The 25,245-nt window shown below is 33.7% G+C and overlaps 1 protein-coding gene across 3 annotated transcripts in view; it reads right to left on the reverse strand.

Moving 5' to 3' along the window:
- The window catches only part of SEMA3A (semaphorin 3A), a 502,916-nt gene that overhangs the window by 311,019 nt on the left and 166,652 nt on the right, over positions 1-25,245 (reverse strand). For 2 of the 3 annotated variants that reach the window (XM_082398310.1, XM_082398307.1), the window contains exons 2-3: positions 22,756-22,835; positions 3,716-3,837 (exon numbers count right to left, since the gene is read on the reverse strand). The gene's annotated coding sequence lies outside the window, so the exon portion shown is untranslated. The remainder of the gene's footprint in view (positions 1-3,715; positions 3,838-22,755; positions 22,836-25,245) is intronic. The other variant, XM_082398309.1, reaches the window with a different exon arrangement.

The following is a 25,245-nucleotide window of genomic DNA, read 5'->3' on the forward strand; positions in this document are numbered from 1 at the left end:
AATAAAATTATAGAAAAATATAATATTTTAGAGAAGAATATAGAAAATTTGGCAACTGACTGGATATGGTAGGAAACTATCACTATTCTAGATTGGGAGAGGAAATTTTCCTACAGTGTATAGAAAATATTTAAATGAGAGTGTTATGATTAATATCACTTCCAAAAATGAGCATTATTTTCTTTTTTAAAATCCAGATAGTTGCATTATACAAGGAAAGCAGATTACTGATTTATAATAAGGTCTAAATTTAAGAAAAATTGAGCACCTACATTATCTTCTAAAGTAAATGCCATGTGTACCTGTCTCTGAGCAGGTGTTTACTTCAAGAGCTGGCTGACACTGATTAGTAGAAACAGCAAAGGGGCTATCTATTAAGGAAATATTTAACCTGGTTCTCCTGATTTTCAAAGACTAGCTTCTCTTACCCTTCTCTAAGTACTGCATTCTCCTTTCTTTCAAGAATTATGACTCAGGAACTATCCGAAAATTAGATTCTGAGATACTGAAACACAGAACAGCAGATGCAGCCCTAAATCCACCCTAGTCGACGATATCACCACCTAAGGTCATTAGACTTTACCTACAAAACTTCAGAGTGAGAGCAGACAAGGCTAGGTAGATGGTCAACCTTAGGATGTAAAAATCTGCTTCATTTCCTCACACTCATCAAAAACTAAAATGACTCTTGACCTTCAACTTGAGCATCCTATGCTGTAAAGAGTATTGAACAATTCAAACAGAAGTTTGGATCCCTTTTAATCACTGTGTCCTATGAATGGAATGACTTTTTCAAAGTTATTAATAACAAAAGTCACGAGGAAGGAGAATGTGCTTAATTTTTAATCTCCCTATCAAAACACTTCTTCCCATATTCTAGATGATGTTTCTTTTTTGATTGATGGGACTGTTAAGTTTCTGGGAATAAAAGCCAAACAAACATATCATACAGAAGTTTTCTTTAGGCACTCAAATTCAAGTCCTATTTAACACAGTGGGGTCACCAAAACTCAAGTAAAGCTTTTGCCAGTGTTTGTGTTTTCTTGTCATTAGATGAAAATCAAAGTCATGTGAACACCCACAGGGAAAACAGCAGGTCTCAATGTGTGCTTGGTGGGGCACATTCTATGATTTATTCTCTTGTACTCTTTTATGTTCGACAGTGTAACTACAGCTTCATTTTTTTTTTTTTATTATTTGTGTTGTAATTGTGGAGGTCCTAAGAAATTTTCTCCCCCTTTACATATACCGTTTATCTACAGTTGCCAGGTGGTTTCAGAGAAGAAAATCAAACTGCCCTCTGCAATGAGTCTACTTCCTTTACTGTTTAACTACAGAAGACAATGTAGCAGGTGCCTGAAAACCTGAGGGAAGACATGAAGCAAAGGGCAAATCCAAAGAATTTTGACTTTATGCTCTACTAAAAGCCCTTCCAGGAAATGAAAGCAATACAGGTATAACAAAGGTATACAAGAAAAAAATACGTATGTTCATACGCATGCACACAAACACCCACACACGATGGAATTCCTAAAAAACGTGGTTATGGCAAGAGGAAGTACTAAACCCAAATCATTTAATAGTAAAGTTATATTTCTTTTCAACTAAATATTAAGACGTAAAGGCTGGTGATGTCAAACATTTTAACCAACAAATATAAAGGCTAGCATAAAAACCTTTATTACTATTATTTATCTTTTGAGAATTTCATTGAATATTTTGTTCGTTTTGCATTTAACTAGCAAGATGGTTCACACAAAAGAAGCTGCATACAAAGAGATATTTTCTCTGGTAACAGGCAACTTGTTGGGAAAGAAAAAAAATAGCTGTTTACATTAGCAAAAGCATAGCCTTCAGCAAATATGCATACACTATAATGATTGAAATTCCATTGAAGTCTTGGCGTGTTAAATTTTGTTTAAAACATTTTAATTCACCTCCTCCCCCATCACAGCTAAAACACTGCAGAGCAGCGGATTTTTTTACTTTAAGGGGAAAAAAAGGAAATAAATACAAGGCACCTCAACATAGTAGTGGTGGCTTTGGTTTGACACTCATCCAAATCAAACTCTCATTCACATTTTGAAGTCATTGAATTCAGTGCCAGACAGTGAGGGAATGTAGAACAGATAGAAAGTAAAGCAGCTGAAGGAAGGAGTGGGCTTAGAATTTCATTTTGATATATTTATTACCTCGCTTTCTAAAACAAAAATTACTCAAGGACGGCTGAAAAACTTTTATCGGAAGTTATAGACTCTGGTTAAAGAATAAGTAACAAATATGACTCTCTAGGAAAGTAAAAAGAAAACAGTATTTAAAGCTCTCCATTTACAACCTTTAGTTTGATAGGATTCTCATATTATTAGATAATGGTAGCTAACATTTCTTGGAAAAACTATTACTACTTCAACTCATTTCCTCAGAATAGCTCTGTGATACAGGTACTATTGTTTCTTCCCATTCTGTAGAAACAGGCCTTAGAGAATTTGAGCAAAAGTTTATCAAAATAGCAGATAGAATTCAAAGAAATAGCCAGCCCTCAAAGGTAGGCAACTTTTGAACTCTACTGCTACTCTCCCTCTGCACTGAAGACTGATTCTTTAATGCTATGCTCTGCTGTTTTAGGTTCCTGAGTATGTTGTATATGCTTCAACTTTTTAAATGCAAGGAATTACATTTGCACCACTTAAGAATGCAATAATAATGTATTTCCAAGGTTCTTAATATTTGATGCAACTCATATCATCAATAATTATATTTAATATTTAAAAGCAATAAGTTATACATTGTATCTATACTTACACAATTTTTAGAAAATATAAGTATTTTCTCTAAGACACACAAACACAGAGCAAAGAAGTTCCTTAAGTATTTAACTCAGCATCTACTGAAATGAGTGGGATAATTCAATTAAAAAATGACTGACCCTGACTACACACCAGGCACCATCCCAGGTTCTGCTTCATCTAAGTTACACCAGAGTCAAGGTATTTTTATCCCTCAATGAATATAATAACTCAGTAAAGTTCACATTATCTTACTTTGTTATGAATAACTAAACTTGCCATGTTCTCTTAATTTTTCATGCCAAATCATCTAAAGCCTAGAATCATAGCATTTTTAAAGCTGAAAAGGATCATCTATTTTGCTTTTCCAATGTATCATCATCTCTCTTTTTCTTTTATCATTCTCTTAATCCAAACTCCACTCAGATGTATTTTCAAATTCATTCTGCCAAATAATATCACTGGAAGAGTGTTCCTCTTCTACCAGGCCTGATTCCTTTCTGTTCTTCATTGCTTTTCCCCAGCCTATTTGATTTCTGAAAACCCATAACCTGCTACATCTGTTATTATTATTATTATCTTGCTTTATTTTAAGGTGACATCCCATTTGATTCAAATGTGAAGTTTCTTTTCCATTTTTCAATAATTTCAGAAAAGCATGTCTTTGACAAGACTTTCTAATTGGATTATTTTTCCAAGAATGAATTGTGAGGAACTGTCCATTCCAGTCACCATTTTAACCAAAGCTCTTACTTCTCAAATAATGCAAATCTTCATCTTATTTACTAAATTTTTACAACAGTTTCTTCAATGAGTTTATTTTAATCCTTGTCTATGGATTTCTTTACCTTGAAAAGTAGGCCAAAAACATTTTTTTCAGATTTATGATTATGTATATTAAATGGAGGCAAGTTTGGAAAAACTAGTACCTGCAGTATTCTGTCCAGTGTGCCGTTGTGTAAACCAGCTACACCAAACGCTTCAAATGTTCTTTGTTCGCAACAGGTTTGCCATAATATCTGTAGGCTCAGACTGTGCCTCTGCGGTTTGCCTTAAATAGAAAGTCATTATAGGACACTGAGAGTGAGTATTTAACTAGATTAATTATATTAAACTCATGACACTATACAAAAACTATAACAAGGATCAATGCTGGCTTTAGAAACATGGGAAGGAAAGAAAAATTTACCTTCTGTATTCCAGTATTTCTCTTTGAGAATCATCACCCCCTCCACACATAAACGCAATGTGGAGTCTTATTTTTCTATACTTCAGGCAATGGATACTTCCATCTTGATCATTTTAAAAATGTAACACACAAAGTATTTATCTATTCATTTAGAGATAATTTTTATTTTTCAGAATTTTTCTTTATAGGTTATCATAAAATATAGTTCCCTGGGCTATACAGTAGGTCCTTGTTGATTATCTATTTTATAAATAGTAGTGTGTATATGTTAATCCCCAATTTAGGTCATCTAATACACCCAATAAGAGGCACCTAGGAGATAATTTCTATTATTTAAAAATAGGACTAACCCACTTATTTTATGAATAAAACAATAGTGTCACAAAATATTAAAGAATATGCCTGCAACCATGGCTAATTCAGAATCCAAAGATCTCTTCTCTGAGCTCAATACCCTTGGAGAAGGATTACCGTTTGTAATAATTTCAACATAGCTCATTCCATTCATTATATTTTTTAGATTGTTCTATAAGCTAAAATGTTATTCTTCCTATTTATCTATTATGTCTAAGGAGCCAGGGAGTATTCCAAGTATTCCCTGGTGGATTTACACAGCTGAAACTTCATCTTCCTTTCATGTGATAGCCTTCAAATTGCCTCTTTTACCCAATTTTCCCAATAAGTTTTTTTTTTTCCATATGGCATGGTGAGTCCCCTAAACATGGCAACAGTTCTCTTCTGAATTAAGTCCTTTTTTTAAAATTAATTATCCATTTGGAATTTGAACATAATTCTTTGGAAGTATTAAATGGGACTGTCACCATCCTTGTTATATGTACTAAACTATTTCAAGTTAGTATGTTACCTCTACTAGGAATATTTAATTTAGAGATTAACATATTTAACTGTGGATTAGATGAATGTTCCTTTTTGAAAGGATTTTGCATGAGCAGATTGAGGAATGATTTGGGACAGGAAACCCTTTTATATGCCCCTAAAATCTTAAAGAGTATGGTTTGCTAATCATTGTAATTGTATTCCTTTTCCCTAGAACAGGTCAGCCAGCAAAATGAAACCTGATGTTGCTGCTAAATTTGGTTATTAACTATAAACACATTATCTATCTTAAATAAAGGAAGAAAAAAGGACTTCAAAGGGTTCAGACCATTTACCAGATATTATTCCAACTAGTGCCAAGGAATTAATCACAAATTATTCTCAATAAATTTCTTTCTGTGTGATGCATTACCCCGGAATGTTGTTCATACCATCTCATTACATATCATATCAAATTTAAAGAGCTGAAAATGGAAAGTTTCATATAACTAACATTACTAATATTCCTTTGTTTAAAGTATAAAACAGAATTTATTAATTTATACTATATGGATTTACATTTCAAATTATTTTACCTGCCTTTAATATTTTATTCATTGCTCCTACGCATAACATTTGCAAGCAATAGTGAAGAAACCTATTGAGCATAAGAATCTAAGGATTATCGGTAAGGTATCTCATATTCAAATTTTGTTGTAAATTCATTTGACCGAATTCCTTCTCATTCTTTGTTGCCAACTAATTTGCATGGCCTGTAAGAAAAGCTAAACAACTTAAATACTTGTTAATGCTCTTACATTTCAATATGAAATTATAACCTTTAAAACAGTGAACATTTCCAACTTGGAATTTGTATTGTCATGTTCTTTCAAGATACACAGTCAGATAATCTTATGCAATAAAATTTTAAACATAAGAAAGTGCCATTCAGACATATAATATAGGATGATTTCCTTCTCATAAGTTGTTTAGTCTTTATTTGTTATTGGGCTGACATTACTGACATCTGACACTGTTCATTCTTCAGTTTAAAAGTGAAAAGCTTCTTAGGAAGAAAAGCCTCTCTCGTCCACTTTAATTCCCTAAAGAGTTTATTCCTTTGTGGAGCACCTGTGGTGCAAGTGCTAAGGAACTATCAAGCAAAACCCAGCCACAGCTGTGCTGTAATCACTGAAGTGTGCCCAGTGCATAATGGCGCATTAGGTAGGCATTGATCTCTGCCAGTTTATGAGGTCTCTTACAGAATCAGGTAGACTTTTGCACTGAAGCCCATGGAGCAGAAATCGCTACTTCTAAACTAATCCATTTTCAAATTACCACCCCATTGTGACTGATGACCTCACTACAAATCCGCTTATCTGCCTCCAACCACTCAAAGCAAAGGAGAAGCAATCGTTATTTTCCTTTATTTTCTACTCTTTACAAAAAGCTGTTCTCGCCATTCTTAGTCTCCTTTAATGTCACTGCAGCTGTGACGATAAGCATGACAAATGTCAAATGGTGCCTAATTGTCAGTGCTTCTTTGGAAGGTAAAATGGGAAAGTAGAATATGTGCTTAGTATGATATATGGTTTAACTAAGATTTGATATAGAAATTGCTGCTATAAATTATAGCTAATTTCATGAATGTATTTAAATAATTTATTCAGAATGCGGTAGAGTGATGCCTGACTTAAAAAAAAAAAAGTCTATCACTACGATATGCAGGGTTTTCTTGATGAAAACCCTGGGTCCCGTTTAATTACCTGAGTAGATAAAACTTAAAATACTTGAGATCCTTTATTCTGAAAATGAAGGAGATGCTCAAGAGTTTACTTACTTGAAGGCAATATCATATAAAAATGTGTAGGAAGCATAAAACATACAAATCAGAAATATTCCTAATTTCTTCTCAGCAAACTTTATCACAGAAGATAGAATTTGTCACTTTGTGATCCACAAAATTTGGTAGTTGCAAAAATGTGTAAATAAATATCATATAAAAGTCACAAGATAGAGGTGGAATATTGAGGTACTACAAACTACTATGTATAAAATAAATAGCTACAAAGATATATTGTACAGCACTGGGAATATAGCCAATATTTTATAATAACTATAATTGGAGTATAACCTTTAAAAATCACGAATCACTATGTTATACACCTGAAACTTATGTGACTCTATACCTCAATAATAAATAAATAAATAAATAAAATTTTTAAAAAGAATGTATAAAAGTGATATGAAGTTGCATCTCTTTCTATTAGAAAATTGGGATTAGCCATAACAAAGACCTTTGGATGTATTTTAAAAGTCAAAGATTAGTGTATGTTTTGTAGGTTATTTTGCTGTGAAAAATATCTTCTCTGGTTCTCTGAAAGTTTTTACATGTGGACCAGACAGTAGAGAAATAATCGGTGAATATATTAATGTATGTATGTGAGTATTCATTTACATATTTCTTGAAGCAAATTATATACAAGTAGTAATTTGAAAACAGTTCTAGCAGAATTGCAGAATGTCTGTTTGCAAATGCATTGGACAAAGCAGTAGTTAAAATATCTCAGCCTTGGCAGGGTGATGGATGAGGCAGAGAAATAATTATTTCCATGTCTATAATTAAAGCACATATTTTTGAATGTTTCCATCTCAAACATAATCAAAATTCAAACATCTGGGCCAATCACTGCTGTGAAGTATCAGCCTCATGGTTTTATCCACAGTGCCCTGAGCAGTGGACTGACAAAATTACTTATTCAGACCCAGGTCAGGAGCACTTCAGTTTCATGAAAGAATATCTTCTCAAAGGAGCTGGAGTTGCTTTCTCACAATTGCATGTTGATTTATGTAGATATGTCAGGGCTTCTTTCTGAACATTAATCAATGGTGTTTCTTACATTCTGTGTATGGACTATTCGTGTATGTACAATAACACATTTATAAAGTGTTATTGTACAACGCTACCTACTCCAACCTACCTATTAGTAGGTGCGGTGAAAGATAGAAAAATAATTCACAAATTAGTGTAAAAAACCCTAACAATTTTATTTTGGTTTATAATATCTTAATTTTAGAAGTAATATTATTAATCTCTTGATTACCTGTACAAATCGATGGGGAAAAGCCACAGGTCTATAAATTACAAACAACTAATAATCCAAAAAAATATTTCAAGTGCATTCATCTCACTATTTCCCAGAATATCTATGTTTTGTTATAATAAATATTTTCAAACAAAATCAACATGTGTTCACCTCAACTAGTGAAAATATAAGAAGCTATGTAAGGGGAAAATTTTACATTAAATCACCTATATTAACTCCCTTCCTCATGCCCCAGGCTGCCAAGATCAGCACCAGCCTCTTCCACATCTTTCTTCACACTGATGAACACGTACATATGTATACGTATATGTATATACATATATCATATCGATTGAGTTCTATGTAATCTGTTTTACAAAAAGCATCACAACATAAACATTGTTTAGCAAAACAGTTTTTCATGACACATACATCATGAATAGGCCTCCAGTCAAATGCATAGATCTGACCCGTGCTGTTAATTAACGTGTAATAGTCAATAGTCCAGATTAAAACCGCATTACTTAACTCTTCCCCAGTAGTGAAGATTTGGATACTATTGGAGGAGTTTTCACTTTTGTCCTTGTTGATTTGCCCTACTTGTTTGTTAGTTGTTATTTTATTAAAATATATGCAATTTTCATTTTAGTACCTATTTCTTGATCAGTTTTCATGAATTCATGGCCATTTGGATTCTCTCCAGTAATGAGTGAGCCTACTTCCTGGAACCCTAGAAATCACTGGCTTGTTTTCTTCTTTTTAATTTTCACCAACTTCATGGAAGAAAAATGGCATCTCATTACTGCTATAGTTGGCAGGTTCCAACTAGTAAGCTTTAGCATCCTTTCATATGCTTGCTGCACATTATAGTCTAGTCTGATATAATTTCCTATTTATATGCTTTGGCCAGTTTCATATTAGGTTATTTGTCTATATTTATCACCATAATTAAATAAATTAAATTCCTATATTCTTCTCATGGGAGTTCTATGAAGGCTAAGCAAATACTGAGAAGTGGGCACCCTGCCATCTTAGCACTTACCATATTTTAATGAAAATTTTACTATATTGCTCCCGTGATGACATTCCTCTGATTATAGGGCACTTATTTTTATTCCTCTTTTACCAAAGATTTATCATAATACCTGAATGCTCTAAATATTCAGGAAATGAATGCTGAACTGGTAAAATGGTGAGAAAAGTACATCTTCAATTAAATTGCCGGATACTTGAGGGAAAGAATCACATCTTGTATTATGTGTCCCCAACAGAAAGCTGTTCACACCATACCTCTGAATTAATTGGTTACTCAATCTTTCTTTTCCAGCTTTATTTGATATAACTGACAAATAACATTGGGTAAGTTTGAGGTTTGCAACATGATGATTTGATACACATATGTATAGTGAAATGATCATCACAATAAAGTTAGTTAACACAGCCCTCACCTCACATTACTCTGTGTGTGTGTGTGTGTGTGTGTGTGTGAACATTTAAGATCTTCTCTCAGCAACTTTCAAGTACACGATAAAGTATTGTTAACTATAGACACCATGCTGTACACTAGATCCGCAGAACTTTACTCATCTTGTAACTGGAAGTTTGTATCCTTTAACCAAATTCTCCTCATTTCCCCCACCCCCAATCCCTAGCAACCACCAATCTACTTTGTTTCAGCTTTTTACAATTCACATATAAGTGAGATCACACAGTAGTTGTCTATCTCTGACTTATTTCACTTTTGGTTGCTCAGTCTTGAAACTCTTTTCCCTACCTTCAGAGTTTCTTCTTGGGGTTAAGTATAGTTCAACTTCAGGTTTAAATCTGTGAATGGAGAATGCTAGGGGCCCTTCTCGTCTCACTGCTGTGTGTAGGACCTTTGTATAATATTCATTTTTTAATGTTAATTTTTCTTAGCTTCTTTGCTTTTTGTATCATGTTCAGTCCATGCAAACTTGGCAACTGAGGATTGTGTGGAATTTCAACTAACACATCTCAGATGTGCATGATCTCAGCCTGTGGGATATGAAAGGATTTAATTTAGAAGGCACCTCCATCCAACTTCAGAGTCTAGACTATCAATTGCTCTAGAATTTATCTATAAGACAATGGTCTCTTGATTCAAAAGACATTAATCAAAATGCTGACAGCATCATTTTGTTGTTAAATGAGTGGTATTAGGTTTGTTATTTTTGTTGGATATTCTTACATTAAGTGACCAGGCTGTAGAGAGAAAGATTTTACTTCATTCACGAAACATGAATGGTATCATTTATTTTTTGCTTGAGGCACAACTTTTCTAAAGAACACAATTCTTAAGGAGGGAAATAACTAAAATGAAGTCCACATGTTTGCAGTAGAAAAAGTGTCTTTACAGCTTTCAAAAATTTGTCTTCTATACCTACGCTTTCTATTGACTCTGGTTATTTGGGACAAATCATTGTGCTTTTCTCTCCTCACTTCTTTCATTCTTATACCTAAAAGAATTGTGCAGAATCATTTTTAAAAATTCTTCCTGTTCTAACTTTGTTTTCTTTGGTAAAACGAAACAACTAGTAAGTAAAAAATTGTAATTAATTCCTTCTGATACTCAAGCCAAAGTTTTAGACATTTTTTTTTTTTTTTTTTTTTTTTTTTTACTATATAGTGTACCCCTTCTTGGTTGCACTTAAATTTAGGTTATAATCAAGGATTTTTATTATGATTTTGAAAATAAGTCAACAACACATTTAGGATAACTTTGCAAAAGCTTATGATATAATAGTCATTATCATAGTTTGGATTTGATAATTCAAACATGTCCATAAATCCATAAGTGAAAGCCACTTTCATAGGTATTCTCATATTTTACTGAAAGCAATAAGAAACCATGATAATAATTAAGCAAAATATATAATGTTTAAATATAAGCTCAATAATAATAAATATATTAACTGAGCAACTACTAGTGAATAAAACAGTAAATAGAGAATCACAATCACTAACTTAATAGAAAATATAACATATAAAAGATAGCATTGAACAAGAAGTTTTAAGCATGACAATACTGTAAAACATGAAGGCTTTTCTTATGGAAGTAGCATTGAGCCGAGATGTGAAAGTTTATACGGAGTTAGCTAGATGAATGGATGAGATTGAAATTAGGCATTTTGGCAGACCAATTGATAAAACCATTTCATGTACTTTCTTCAAAATAGCCACTTCAACATGTGTATCTTCTTTTTAATTATGAATTCGAGCATCACACCCATCCACTAGTTTAAAAATTGGATGAGATTCATGGTAAGGGATGGATATGTTTTGCATATTACCTGGTAATAGCAATGTGTTTCAATCCATTTGATATCATAATTTCCTTACCAACTGAATCTATGGCAGAATGGCAGTCTATATAGCAAGTTATAGTTGTCATTGTGTATAGGGACTTCTTGACTGCTTAACAGGGAAATTTGGGGTGTTCTTAAATAATCGTAGAACTGCAATTGATTTTTCTATTGATGTAACTGATCTTAGATATCCTGGGAATACTTTATGATTAAACACGCTTTTATTTTATTCATCTTTGTATCCCCATACTCCTTTTGATAGCTTTTTAATCACTATACAAGGAGAATTTAGTATTGTGAGTATTGTTGGTGAAAAATCTTATAAATACCATCATTTAAAAAAATGTATTTTCACTTCAAAATTCCCAACTCCCCCCCCAAAAGAAATCACAATTTGACAATTTGACAATGTATTTACAGCTTTAACACCATTTCAAATCACGTCAGTTGTTATATTATTCAGTAAGATGGCTTTCTGAATACCGTTTGATATACTTTTTTGAGATTTTAATAATATTTAGAAAAGCACTACTTAAAATACAGACTGTTAAATAATCTCATCTGAATGTCGCTGCTTTTCTGATTAAAAATTAATTCTATGTTTTGGTCTGAATTTTTTTAACTTCACTTTTAGAAACAAAACACAATTGTGCTTAACAAAGAAAGTTCAAGGAACTTGTGACCACATGTTTAGAATGATGTGGGACAAAATTCCTCAAAAACTTGAGGATCTGAGCCTTAATGTTTATAGTGTTGACTAAAATTAATTGTTCCAGAAACTCCATTCATAATAACTAATCTACATGGATCTATGTACAACAGTCTACAAATTCAGCTAATGTTAATACCTGTTTCTTTTTGCTTATTTCTTCACTTTTTCTTATTTTCAGTTCTGGCTAACTGCTGTTGGTTGAGGTTTCACTAAAGAAGAGTGGAGTGGGATAGTTTCCACAGCAACTGTCTCAGACCTCAGGCAAATCTCTGATGACTCTGGGTAGTACTTCCAGACATAACTTGTTTCAAAGTCCAGTTGTGCCCCAACAGGGATACAGTTTTGATGAAACCCAGATGAGCTGTAACTGTATTTTAGTCTATACTCCCACTTAAGCTATAGTCAATTATCTATGGTAATAGGAGAACAGAAATAACATGAGTAATGAAATCTGCAGATAATCTCAAAGCATCGTTTTAGCCAATAATTTCCAATCCCTCCTCTACTGAATCTCTTAGTAAAATTTCTTAGTATGTATTAGAATGGAGACATGTGAGTTTTCTTCTCTTCATATAGTAAAGGTGCCAATAAGTTATAAAATGATTCTCAAGATATGGCCACAAGGGAGGAAAGTGTAATTAATCATTGGTCTAGATATCTGTTCCTGAGAAACTTAGGAAATTCTTTCTTCTGCCTATCAAACCTCTGGAAACACATCACCATCATTCATAATCATATTTAAGTTTATAAATCTGTTTATACAATATCTGATTATTTGTTAAGCATATAATATGAATTCCAATTAAACCAGGAAGATTAAACATACAAATCCATCTCTTCTCCCTCCCTTAGCCCCAGTAAAGGTATAAGAGAGTTAACAAACAAGGAAACAGAAATATATTCATCCACTAGGACCAAGAGAATGATAAAAATGATCACAGCAATATAAGACTTTAAGGAAATTTGGGGATAAGGAATTTGAATAAACTTGACAAAGTGGAGTTAGAAGACCTCTGAAGAAAAGCAAACCCACTCACTCTAAGGAAACTGGGAGATGATGAGTGCTCAAAGGCATACCTTACCAGGATAAAAATAAGGAGGTCAACATTTCCCCCATTTTGCTCCCAAAATATCAACGATCAATTTCAGTATTTTCCCTCTGCCAACTATTGGAGAAATTAAACAGCACTAGAGAAAGTACCCCACATATCATCATTTGGTGGTCCATTGCGAAAAGACTGATTTGCTTACCTTTCAATACAAAGTGTAATCTAATGATCCATAAAATACACTCTAATCCCTCCCTCCCCGATCCTACCCATACAATGCTTCCAAAAATGGTTTGATATTTTACCAATAGACAGCTCAGAATTACCTGACTCAAGAGGAAATCTGACAACATAAATGGAAAACAAAACCCCTCAAAATAGCAACTGAAAGAACTAGGAGAAAACAAAAACGATGAAAGACATGAAGAACATCTCAAAACTATAATGAACATTTTCCAGAAATAAAATATATTTAATTTATTAAAAATAAATAAGCAAACAAACAAGATTATAAGAAAAAAGAAATTGAGAACCAAAAAAGAGCTCTTAGCATTTAAAACTATGATAACTGGAATAGGAACTATAATACAATTGTCGGAAGACAAAACCAGGAAAAATTCCCAATAAGTATGACAGCAAGAACACAAAATGGAGGAATATAGGTTAAAGAAAATTAATGGATCAATTAAAGCAGTCAAATATCAGATTTGTAGGGCCAACAGAATGAAAAGACAGAAAACTCAGGGAAGAAATACATATTATATATTACATATATTATATATAATTTCTTATATATATTTCACATATCTATTTATATATATAGATAATTATTTTATACATATATATCAATCTATCTGTATCTATCTGTATTTATATATCTATATATAGACATAAAGGTATAAAGATCTTTATATATAACAAGAAAATTTCCCATAAATGAAGGGCATAAGTCTTCAGATTAAAAGGGTCTGCTTAGTGCTTAGTGCAATGATCACAAAATAAAACAAATCCCAAATCTGACATAACTACATGTCAGAATATCAGGGACAAATGTAAGATCCTAAAAGCTTTCTTTTTCTGGTGGGAAATAGGGGGGATATATGTGACAAAAGAACAGAAATCAGAATGCATTAAATGCTCAACTTCAGCATTAATTAAACAAATGACTTAAAAATAAATAGAGGCAAATATTAAGCATAGGAATGCTGGGTTGACCATGTTAATATCATCTAAAGTAGACATCAAGGCAAAAGCATCACCAAAGATAAGAAGAAACAGTACATAATGATAAAAGGGGCAACTCAGCAGGAAGACATACTGAGCATAAATGTGTACGAGCTTATAAAAGAACCATAAAGTACAAGAAGCAATAATTGACAGAACTAAAGGAAGGGAAGAAAATTAAAACTGACTAATCATAGTAAGGGATTTTATTAAAATGAGTAGACAAAAATAGATCAGTAAACACATAGTGGATCTAAAATGCAGTATGAAATACACACAGTGGGCCTTAAGACAACTCTCAGTAGATTTTATTTTTTTATTTATTTATTTTTAAAAATTATTATTTTTAAAATTTTATTTCATTTTTTATTGTTTATTTATTAGGCTGTGTCGGGTCTTAGCTGCGGCACACGGGATCTTTTGTTGTGGCGCGCGGGCTCTTCGTTGCGGCGCATAGTCTTCTCTCTTTTTGTGGCATGAGGGCTCCAGAGTGCACAGGCTCAGTAGTTGCTGCATGTGGGCTCTCTAGTTGCGGCATGTGTGCTATAGAGCACATGGGCTTAGTTGCCCCATGGCATGTGGGATCTTAGTTCCCTGACCAGGGATTGAACACGCGTTCCCTGCATTGGAAGGCAGATTCTTAACCACTGGACCACCAGGGAAGTCCCTCTCAGTAGATTTTAAATGACTGATATCAGAGTATGTTCTCTGGCCACAATGAAATTAAACATCAATAATAATGAGATATCTAAAGAAACACAAGTTGATTTATAAATTCAACAAAATCCTAATTAAAATTTCAGGAGGCTTTTTTTTGGGGGGGCGTGTTTTATGGGAAAGCAAACCACTTAGAAGAACCAAAGAAATTTTAAAATTTAAAATATAGCTGAGTTGGTCATCTGATACAATTTAATTTTAAGACTACAAAAATCGGGCTTCCCTGGTGGGACAGTGGTTAAGAACCCGCCTGCCAGTGCAAGGGACATGGGTTCGAGCCCTGGTCCAGGAAGATCTCACATGCCACGGAGCAACCAAGCCCGTGTGCCACAACTGCTGAGCCTGTGCTCTAGGGCCCGTGAGCCACAACTGCTGGGCCTGCATGCCACAATACTGAAGCCTGCACACCTAGGGCCCGTGAGCCACAACTGCTGGGCCTGCATGCCACAATACTGAAGCCTGCACACCTAGAGCCCGTGCTCCACAACAAGAGAAGCCACCACAATGAGAAGCCTGCGCACTGCAACAAAGAGTAGTCCCTGCTCGCCACAGCTAGAGAAAGCCCATGCGCAGCAATGAAGACCCAATGCAGCCAAAAATAAATAAAATAAATAAAATTAAAAAGAAAAAAGAATACAAAAATCAAGACAGTGTGTTATTGGCAAAAGGGTAGACAATGGAGAAAATTAGACAAACCAGAAATAGGCTACTGATTTTTGATGAATTTCCTAAGATAAGTCAATGGAGAAAAACATGTCTTTTCAACATATAGAACAACTAGACGTTGACATGGAATAAAAGATTAGTCTTGACATTTACTTACACTACATCCAAAAATTGACCCAAAATGGGTCATAGTCCTTCAAAACTCAACCAGTAAAACCCTTAGAAGAAATACTGGAGAAAAAAATGTAACCTTGCGATAAGCAAGATTTAATATCCAACAATCATAAAAGAAGAAAAAAATGATATATTGCACTTGATCCCTACTAAAATTTTTGCTATTCAAAAGAAACTTAAGGAAATGAAAAAGAAAGTTATAAAGCGAAGGAAAATATTCACAAAACATATATATCTACAAAAGGACTTGTATCTAGATTATATAAATGCTCTTAAAACTCAAAATTATTAGTAAGACAAAAAGCCAATTTAAAAATTTAGCAAAATATTTCAATAGATATATTAGAAAAGAAGGTATACAGATGGCAAATAAACAAATTAAAAGATGTTCATTATCATTAGTTATGAGGGAAATGCAAATTAAAGCCCCATTGAAATACTATTCCATATACATGAAAATGGCTAAAATTAAAAAACTGACAACATGAAGTTTTGCAAGGATGCAGAGCAGGGATCAGCAAACTTTTTGTTTAAAGGACGAGATAGTAAATATTTTAAGCTTTGAGGGCCATATGGTTTTTGTCACAATTACTTAATTCTGCTTTTGTAGCATGAAAGCAGCTCATTCATAAACAAATGAGTGTGGCTATGTTCCACTACAACTTTTTTTTTTTTACTTTAAATAGTATATTATTTTAAAGAAATTTACAATCATTCAGATATTTAACGAATTTTGACGCTATTTATTTTCTCCTAAAGTGCCAAATTCCTATCTGGTATCATTTCTGTTCAATCTGAAGGACTTTTTTATAGCAATCCTTGAAGTACAGGTCTGCCAACAATGAATTCTCTTACTTATCTTTTATTAAAAAGTATCTTCATTTTGCCTCCTACATTACAGAATATTTTCATTGTATGTAGAATTCTGGGTTGAAATTTACTTTTTTTTTTAACATCTTTATTGGAGTATAATTGCTTTACAATGGTGTGTTAGTTTCTGCTTTATAACGAAGTGAATCAGTTATACATATACATATGTCCCCATATCTCTTCCCTCTTGCAACTCCCTCCCTCCCACCCTCCCTATCCCACCTCTCTAGGTGGTCACAAAGCACCGAGCTGATCTCCCTGTGGTATGCAGCTGCTTCCCATTAGCTATCTATTTTACGTTTGGTAGTGTATATATGTCCATGCCACTCTCTCACTTTGTCCCAGCTTACGCTTCCCCCTCCCTGTATCCTCAAGTCCATTCCCTAGTAGGTCTGTGTCTGTATTCCCGTCTTGCCCCTAGGTTCTTCAGAACTTTTTTTTTTTTTTCCATATATCTGTGTTAGCATACAGTATTTGTTTTTCTCTTTCTGACTTACTTCACTCTGTATGACAGACTCTAGGTTCATCCACCTCACTACAAATAACTCAATTTCATTTCTTTCTATGGCTGAGTAATATTCCATTGTATATATGTGCCACATCTTCTTTATCCATTCATCTGTTGATGGACACTTAGGTTGCTTCCATGTCCTGGCTACTGTAAATAGAGCTGCAATGAACATTGTGGTACATGACTCTTTTTGAATTATGGTTTTCTCAGGGTATATGCTCAGTAGTGGGATTGCTGGGTTGTATGGTAGTTCTATTTTTAGTTTTTTAAGGAACCTCCATACTGTTCTCCATAGTGGCTGTATAAATTTACGTTCCCACCAACAGTGCAAGAGGGTTCCCTTTTCTCCACACCCTCTCCTCCACTACAACTTTATAAGTACAGCTGAATTTGGCTCAAGAAGTATAGTTTGCAGACCCATGACACAGAGCAATGGGAATTCTCATACACTGATCAGGTGAGTGCCAAATGGTACAACCACTCTGGAAAACTGTTTGTCATTTCTTAAAAAATTAAACATACACCTACCAAATAACTCTGATATTCCAATCCTCCATATTTTCCCAGGAGAAATGAAAACACATGTCCACAGAAAGGCTTGCACACAAATGCTCAGAGAAAATTAATTAAGAAAAGTCAAAAGTTAAAGACAACTAAATATCCACCATCAAGTGAATAAACAAATGTGTATCCATTCAATGGAATACTGTTCAGCAATAAAAATAAATGAACTCCTGATACAAACAAGTAGATCTCTAAACCATTATGCTAAGTAAAAAAAATACACACAAATATGTATACTTATTTCATATAAAATGCAAACTAATGCATAGTACAAAAAAAGTAAACGGTCACAAGGAATCTTGTCAGGGTGGAGAAATACTCTATACCTTGCTTGTGCGGGTGATTTCATGGGTGTACAGCAATGTCAAAACTCACAGAATTGAGCCCTCTAAACCAGGTGCAGTTTCTATTACCTAAAGTATCCCCTCAGTAAAGTTAGTAAGGGAAAAATAAACTGACAGAGAGCCTTCACCCAAAGAAGTCGTACACATCTCAAAGTGTTTAACAGAGACAAAGGTTCTATGCAGCATTTTGCCATATATATATATATACATATATATATATATATATATATATATATAGGCAAATATTTATATATATGTAGACATATGTTTATATATATATGTAGACACATATATAGAGACATATATTTAACCAGCCATAAAATTCCATTCCCCCAAAAGGGTTGTTCCTTGAGGTAGTGTAGTACATATGTCTTTCTCTTATTACCCAATCTTTTTTGCTCAATTATTTCCACCCACTGACAGACTTCTCTTTGTGAAAGAAGAAAATGCCACCTCTTTATTTTGTTCACACAAATATCAATTGCAGTTGAAGACAATGCTGATAAATAATGGAAACTGTCAACAGACAATCCCAAAATGAGTAAGGAAGAAAATCCAGCAAAAGCAGTATTTTGGAAGCAAGATATGATGATATAAAGAAAAGAACTGTAGAATGAGAGTTTGGAGTTGACGTTCTTAGTCTCTGTAATTTGTATTAAATTTTTCTTGGCCTTGGTTTCTTTATGTAAACAATGAAATGATCTCCTAAGTCCCTGCAGGCTCAGAAATTCTGTGGACCTAAAACCATTTAGCACAGATTATCAAAGATTGAAGAAAAAAAAAATTACAGTTTAGGGAAAGAAGGAATTATTAGCCAGAAAAATAAACGACTCAGTCTGAATCTGAAGCAGGCTTTGTGCAAACATGCAGACAATGAAGTTTTTTTAAAAGGTAGGTAACATTCCTCTCCTACTCGTGGCCTCTCCGATCCCACCCTCACTGAGTGCAGAGGAAGGTAGGCATGTACTAGATTCCCTCAGGAGGAAAGTCATGCCTCTAAGCATTCCTTCTGACTCTGTGGGCACTAATATGTGGCCAGGGTAATGAGGTAAGAGCTTCCTAGTTGCCCAGGTCACCAAGATTCTTGTCACTACAACTAAGTAGGAGCTCAGTTCCAGCATGATTTTCTTAGCTCACCTTTCTCTTTTTCTTTAAAAAAAGTCTAAAGGGGCTTCCCTGGTGGCGCAGCGGTTGAGAGTCTGCCTGCCAGTGCAGGGGACACGGGTTCGAGCCCTGGTCTGGGAGGATCCCACATGCCACGGAGCAACTGGGCCCGTGAGCCACAACTACTGAGCCTGCGCGTCTGGAGCTTGCGCTCCGCAACAAGAGAGGCCGCGACGGTGAGAGGCCCACGCACTGCGATGAAGAGCGGCCCCCGCTTGCCGCAACTAGAGAAGGCCCTCGCACAAAAAAAAAAAAAAAAAAAAAAGAAAAAAAAAATGTCTAAGGACTTCTCTGATAAGGAAAAATTATTTTAATTCCTTGAAAAATCTTAGAAGTGAATATTGAATATTATTCAATATTAAATATTGAAATTCTAATATGCTATAAGCTAAGAGAACATATTCAACAATCAAAATTAAATAACAGCTAAATTAATACAGTAACATTTTGAGTTATTCATCATTTTTTAAAAAGGCTTTATCTATTAAATATTGACATCCTTTAGAGAATTTTAAATGTTTTAAATGGTTTTGTTTTAAAGGTTCATACTCTTTCCTTCAGTCACTCACTAAATAAATATTGTCTGTTCCTTACATTGGTTGCGGGGGGGAGGCATATGAATAAAAAATATTCTTCACCTTAAAAAAGCTTACGATCTAGAGTAGAAAAATGACATACTTAAATATCCAAGAAAAAAGTAGAACTCTTTTGAAAGATAAGGTAAATAAAAAAGCACTTTGTAAAGTATTCAAAGAAAGGGAAAACTATACTGTACATTTCAAAATTCAGTTTTAAAGTAAATCATAAACTGTTTCAAAATACGTAAAAAGTGTAAGCAAAAAAAATGTAAGCAAGTAAAATTAGGTATTGTTAGTCCCAACATATAAATGAGAAAATTAGATAAAAGCAAGGTAATTTTCTCAAGGCCACACAGTAATTCAGCTTGAAAATCCAGAACTATGTGAGTCTGGAATATAATTTCATTCTAGTATATGAGAACTTCTTACAAAACAGACCAAAGTTATTCAGTAGTCATAAGACAATGAACTTTGAATGGAATAACAAATTATATATACTACTCTTACTCTTCTTAGCATTCTGATTTGTATCTTCTTCTTCCTTCTTATCCACACCTTTTTAATTTTTCTTTTTTAGTTAATGTGGAATTTTATCTCGTATTCCTCTTCCAAAATCAGCACATCTCTTTCTTAACTACAGTCTCTTTTAATTGCCTTCTACTTTTTTTATGGATGCTTAAAATTTTTGTCATGAGCTTCCTAGTAAGATATTTGTATATATTCAATCTAGAATTTGTTTAGAATCAAACTTATATGAAGCCATGTCTAGAAAACAGTCTATAGTTGCAGAACTGTTTTCAGATTCAGGAGAGGAAAAAAATGCCATGGATCTTGGCATTCCCTAAGCAAATAAGCCATTAAATAATAGAATTAGCAGGACAAAAAAAATACATTGATTGTCTACTCTTTAAAATAATTATTTATATTAAATATTTTTAATAAATTTACATGCAGATATTCTCCTTCAGGTTGCTCTGTTTAAAAAAGAAAAAATAAAAAGGAGAAAATAAGGGATAAAGTAGCACTGTCACTGAAATGGATATTGATAAAAAACAGGTCTCAGGCCTCCCACTTTGGGATGGCCAGATGGCATTTTCCAACAAACTGATATTTATCTACCCTAGTTTGTATTTGTATCACTCAAAGCCTAGAATCGTAAGTTCAATTCTGCAAATAGTTCTATTAGATGCAATACCTGGAAGTAAATTTCATCAGATTTTTGGTGAATTTACTACTCTTTTATAAATATTCATGAGTTGACAACCAGTCACTGTCTCATTTCAATCCAATGTGTACATTGTTAATTGCATTCGGTGATTTAAGACTCATCCATATGGACTGCTGATGTTTTTATAAATTAATTTTGAAAAACTGGCTTGATTATCAAGTATACATTAAAGATGATGATGGCAATGACATAGAAATCAAGTCTATATATGACTTTGGCCTTCATAAATTTGGGACAGATTTTAATTAGGACCCAGGAAATTTACTTTGTGAACCATGCCTCCTTTATTTGTGTCCTATGAGGCAATTGTAATGGGAAGATCGGAAGGTTCTTATTTGCTGAAAAAGAAAGCAAATGTTTACTGTTTACGTACATGACGCACTAATGGAAAATATCATCCAGGAAATTAGTATTGTGGAAGGCTAAAAATTAATCTAGCTGAAAATGAATATATATACATATGCATACAGATGTTGACATTCATGTATATATACATACGTATGTATTAGAGGACTGGCAATACAAAAGCCATATTTTGAAGTCTTTATTGCCCTACCAATGCTAAAGATATGAGATATATCCCCTATAAAAACTTTAAAATCCATATTGACTTGATATTAACTTTAACAATTCCAATGTACACCTCAAGTCAGTGAATTTCCACCTTATGTGGTAAATGATTTGCATATATAAGTGAAGCTTCCATATAGCAATTATAATATAAATATTTTTCATAAAAATCTTATTTTTCTTCATACTAAATATGAAAAAAAACCTAGGGAAAAAAGCAGTTGTTCACATTAAATAGGAATAATCATCTAGTTAAATCCAAAGAACCTCAATAAAATTGGAATATCTTCAGTTTTACTAAAATAAAAATTAAACTAAAATTGATAAGTGAATTTTATTCTACTCAAAGACCCATAAGGGAAAAAAACACTTAATTTTTTTTCCTTACCAATCCCATACACTACTCATAGATGTTTATTGTATGTTTTCACTCCTTTGTTCATTCCTTCTAATAGCAATATATATAATACAGTGGGAATGGTAAGCCTAATGCTGGTAAATTTTCTTCCTACTTTATACAATGAAATGAGTCTTGAGCAACAATCACAGTTAAAGAGGGTTTTAAAAAAAGTAATATGTATACATTCAGATTTCCTAACCATATTTTATTTTAAAGGTAATATTTCAGTCTCTCACATCTGAGGTCAAAATTAAGACAGCATAACACATTAAAAACTGACTCCTTCTTCTGTGTTTGGCACTTAAACTTTTGAATGGCTTCAAGTTGATAGTAACCGTATGTGGTCCAGGAAATGTAGAAGGGGCAGGCTAGCCAAAGGATCTTTCTGGATGGCAATCTGCCCACACACCATCTACCTCTGCTCTGTGACTCCCAGGGAACATGGAAAACCCAGTCTAATTCCTAAGTATAACAAACTTTTTTAAAAAAGAAAAAAAAAGAAAGAAAGAAAAGCAAAATAGTAGCAATCCAGATCTTGACATTTTAAAGTGGCAATGTGGCTTCCCTAAACACTACTGTTTTTTTTTTTCTTAATGTTGGAGCCCTCTCATATAACCAAATCATTCCACAGAAAAGAAGACTATACAAGTGAAAACAGAAAGTGCCCTTAATTTTTAGAAATTACCTTCTAAATTATGTGCCAAAGAAATGTACTAGTAAATCTAAGTTTTCACCAAAACTTATTAACATACAAACATGTGCCTATTTTCAAATCTCTTACCTCTTTCCAGGAAGAATTCTTAATTCCTGAGGTACATTTGTTCAGTCCAACTGTTTAAGTACCTGGACACAGTAAGTACCCTATAAAAATAAACAAGGTCATTCTTAGAATTCAATGTAAATAAAACAATTAGCTGTTAATTAATAGGTGCTTAAAAGTCAGTATAAATTTTTTTCAAACCACTTCAATTCGTTGCATTGGAAAATGTAATGTAAGAAGGGAAAAGGTATTATGGGAGGCAGACACTGAATTTGACAACCTTTTCACTCTGGCTCCTTCAAACAAATGACAATTTGTAATCACTAATTGGATTTGAGGTACTTTGAAATAATTCACTATTTAGTCTCTGACTCTGCTAAAGAATACCTGATTTATTTGAGAGTTAGTTGAAACTCTAACATGCTCTATTGATTTGTCCATAATGCTATGATGTCATTAACATTTTTCACTACTGATGATGAAAGGCTCAAAGTGACAATGCAGCTAAGAAGTAATTCCATGGCACTGCTAGCAAGTAACAGGATTTCATTTTAACAAAAGCTTTTTATTTTTTCCCAAATAAAGAAAATATGGCATATATGTAAATATAAATTTTAAATAACTGAATCTTTTTAAATATGAAATTTAAAATATGCATTGAATAGTTTTATTTTACTAAAATAGATGCTTTGTAACATTAGTCTTTCACTATTTCATATTTGAATAAATAATAAAAACAATGTAGAAAACAAAATAAAGACAATTCAAATCTGGGCCAAAAACCTAATATTATCTCAAAAAAAAAAGAATGTAATGGAGATTCATTAGCTAAGTGTTAGCCTTATTAAACAATATAATCTTATTTGTCAATAAAAACTACAGTAATACAGAAGTAGTGCTCTCACAGTTATTTCCAATCCTGTTTCTTTTACTGTACATTTTTGGGAAATATAGACGATTTCTATAATATTTTTTCAGAAATGTAGAACACATTATCCCACATGCTTCTTTGGATCCCTTACTATGTGATAGTATTAGGGATAAATTAAGAGTTGATTTAAGCAAAGGATTTATGATAGGTATATAGATAAAAAACAGAAAATTTACTACCCTAAATATATATGCACACATTGAAACTCAAATGTCAATACCATGTTAAATATTCCTTGTACACATACATTACAAGGGGGTGAAATTGTTTCATGGTGGAAAATGAGATCTTTGCAGGAGAGGAGTCAAGTAACTGAGAGACTAGTGTTTTTGAAGAGTCATCTCTTTGAATGTTAAAATTACCATATTGTATGGCAAGAATGAAGTTGGAGAGAGTAACAGTAAGCTAAAGCTAAAATCTTAAAAGAAGAGGGGAAGTGACCAGAGGTTGGTGGAAGACTTCTACAAAGAGGAGTATCAGGTGATACCTACCAATGTCATGAGATCACAGCTAGGGAATTCAGGGAGGAAGAAAGAGACTGCGCTGGAAGTGACACTGAAGAGGAACAGAACATTACCCTACCTCCAATCCCGGCGATTTAAGTGATGTGACAGGAATATAGCACTCTCTTGAAAGCGGGCATGAGAAGCAGTGTCATCAGGGAAGAACCAGGCTTCATTTAGAGAGAAGAAGAAAATACACATAAGCAGTTGAAAATAAAGAGGCCTGGTTGGTGAGTTCCAGAGAGCATGGTGAAAGAGCACCAGGAGACAGAATTTGAAGATGAGGATTAGGGTCTTGAGAGTCAGGAATGACTTGAAAGTTCTGGTTACTGACATAACAGGAAAAAACAGTCATGATAAGTCAAATCCTCATTTTCCCAAGACAGATGGGAATGAGGGATGAGGGATTCCCCACAGGGTTGAGGCTGTGCATGTCAGTGAGGGCAAAGGGATGGTTGTGAGGTTTTGTCAGGCGTGTTCAGGGCTTTAGGGTGACCACTTGACCCTTGATAATAGTGCTGTGTGATACAGCAAATGATGTGTGAATTCCTCTTGATTTCCGATGGACACCTTTAGACTAACATAGGGGGAGTCTTTCTTCCTTGACCTCCGTCAGTAATGGCCTGTACGTGAGGAACGTATACCACGTGTGGGCTTCCCTTTGACTTGTGCAGAAGAAATTCTAATGGCCAGTCTAGAGGTCAACTTACTTTGAGGGCATTGCCAGTCTCTTGAGCCCAGCTGATGGTGGCCATGCCTACCATGTGGTTGAATATTCTGCATATGAACACTTAAAGGCCTGCAGAGGGGTGGGTCAGAATATTTCAGCATTCTGATCTCCTGAATTTCACTACTGGAAGCCTCAAGAAAGGGAAGTTTTGTTCCAAATATAAGGTCTTCTGCTTTTTATGTCTTTGAATTTTCTTTTATCCTGATGTTACAAACGTTTTAACTATTTTGTGAACAGCTTCATAAACTTTAACTGGACAGATTGTTCATAATCCATGTAGACATTTTTTATTAATTCAATAAATATTTATTGAGTATTTACTATGTGCCAGACAGTATTTTAGGCAG

Source organism: Balaenoptera borealis, assembly GCF_965194805.1.
Source record: "Balaenoptera borealis genome assembly, chromosome: 7".
In the NCBI taxonomy this organism is placed as follows: Eukaryota; Metazoa; Chordata; class Mammalia; order Artiodactyla; family Balaenopteridae; genus Balaenoptera; species Balaenoptera borealis.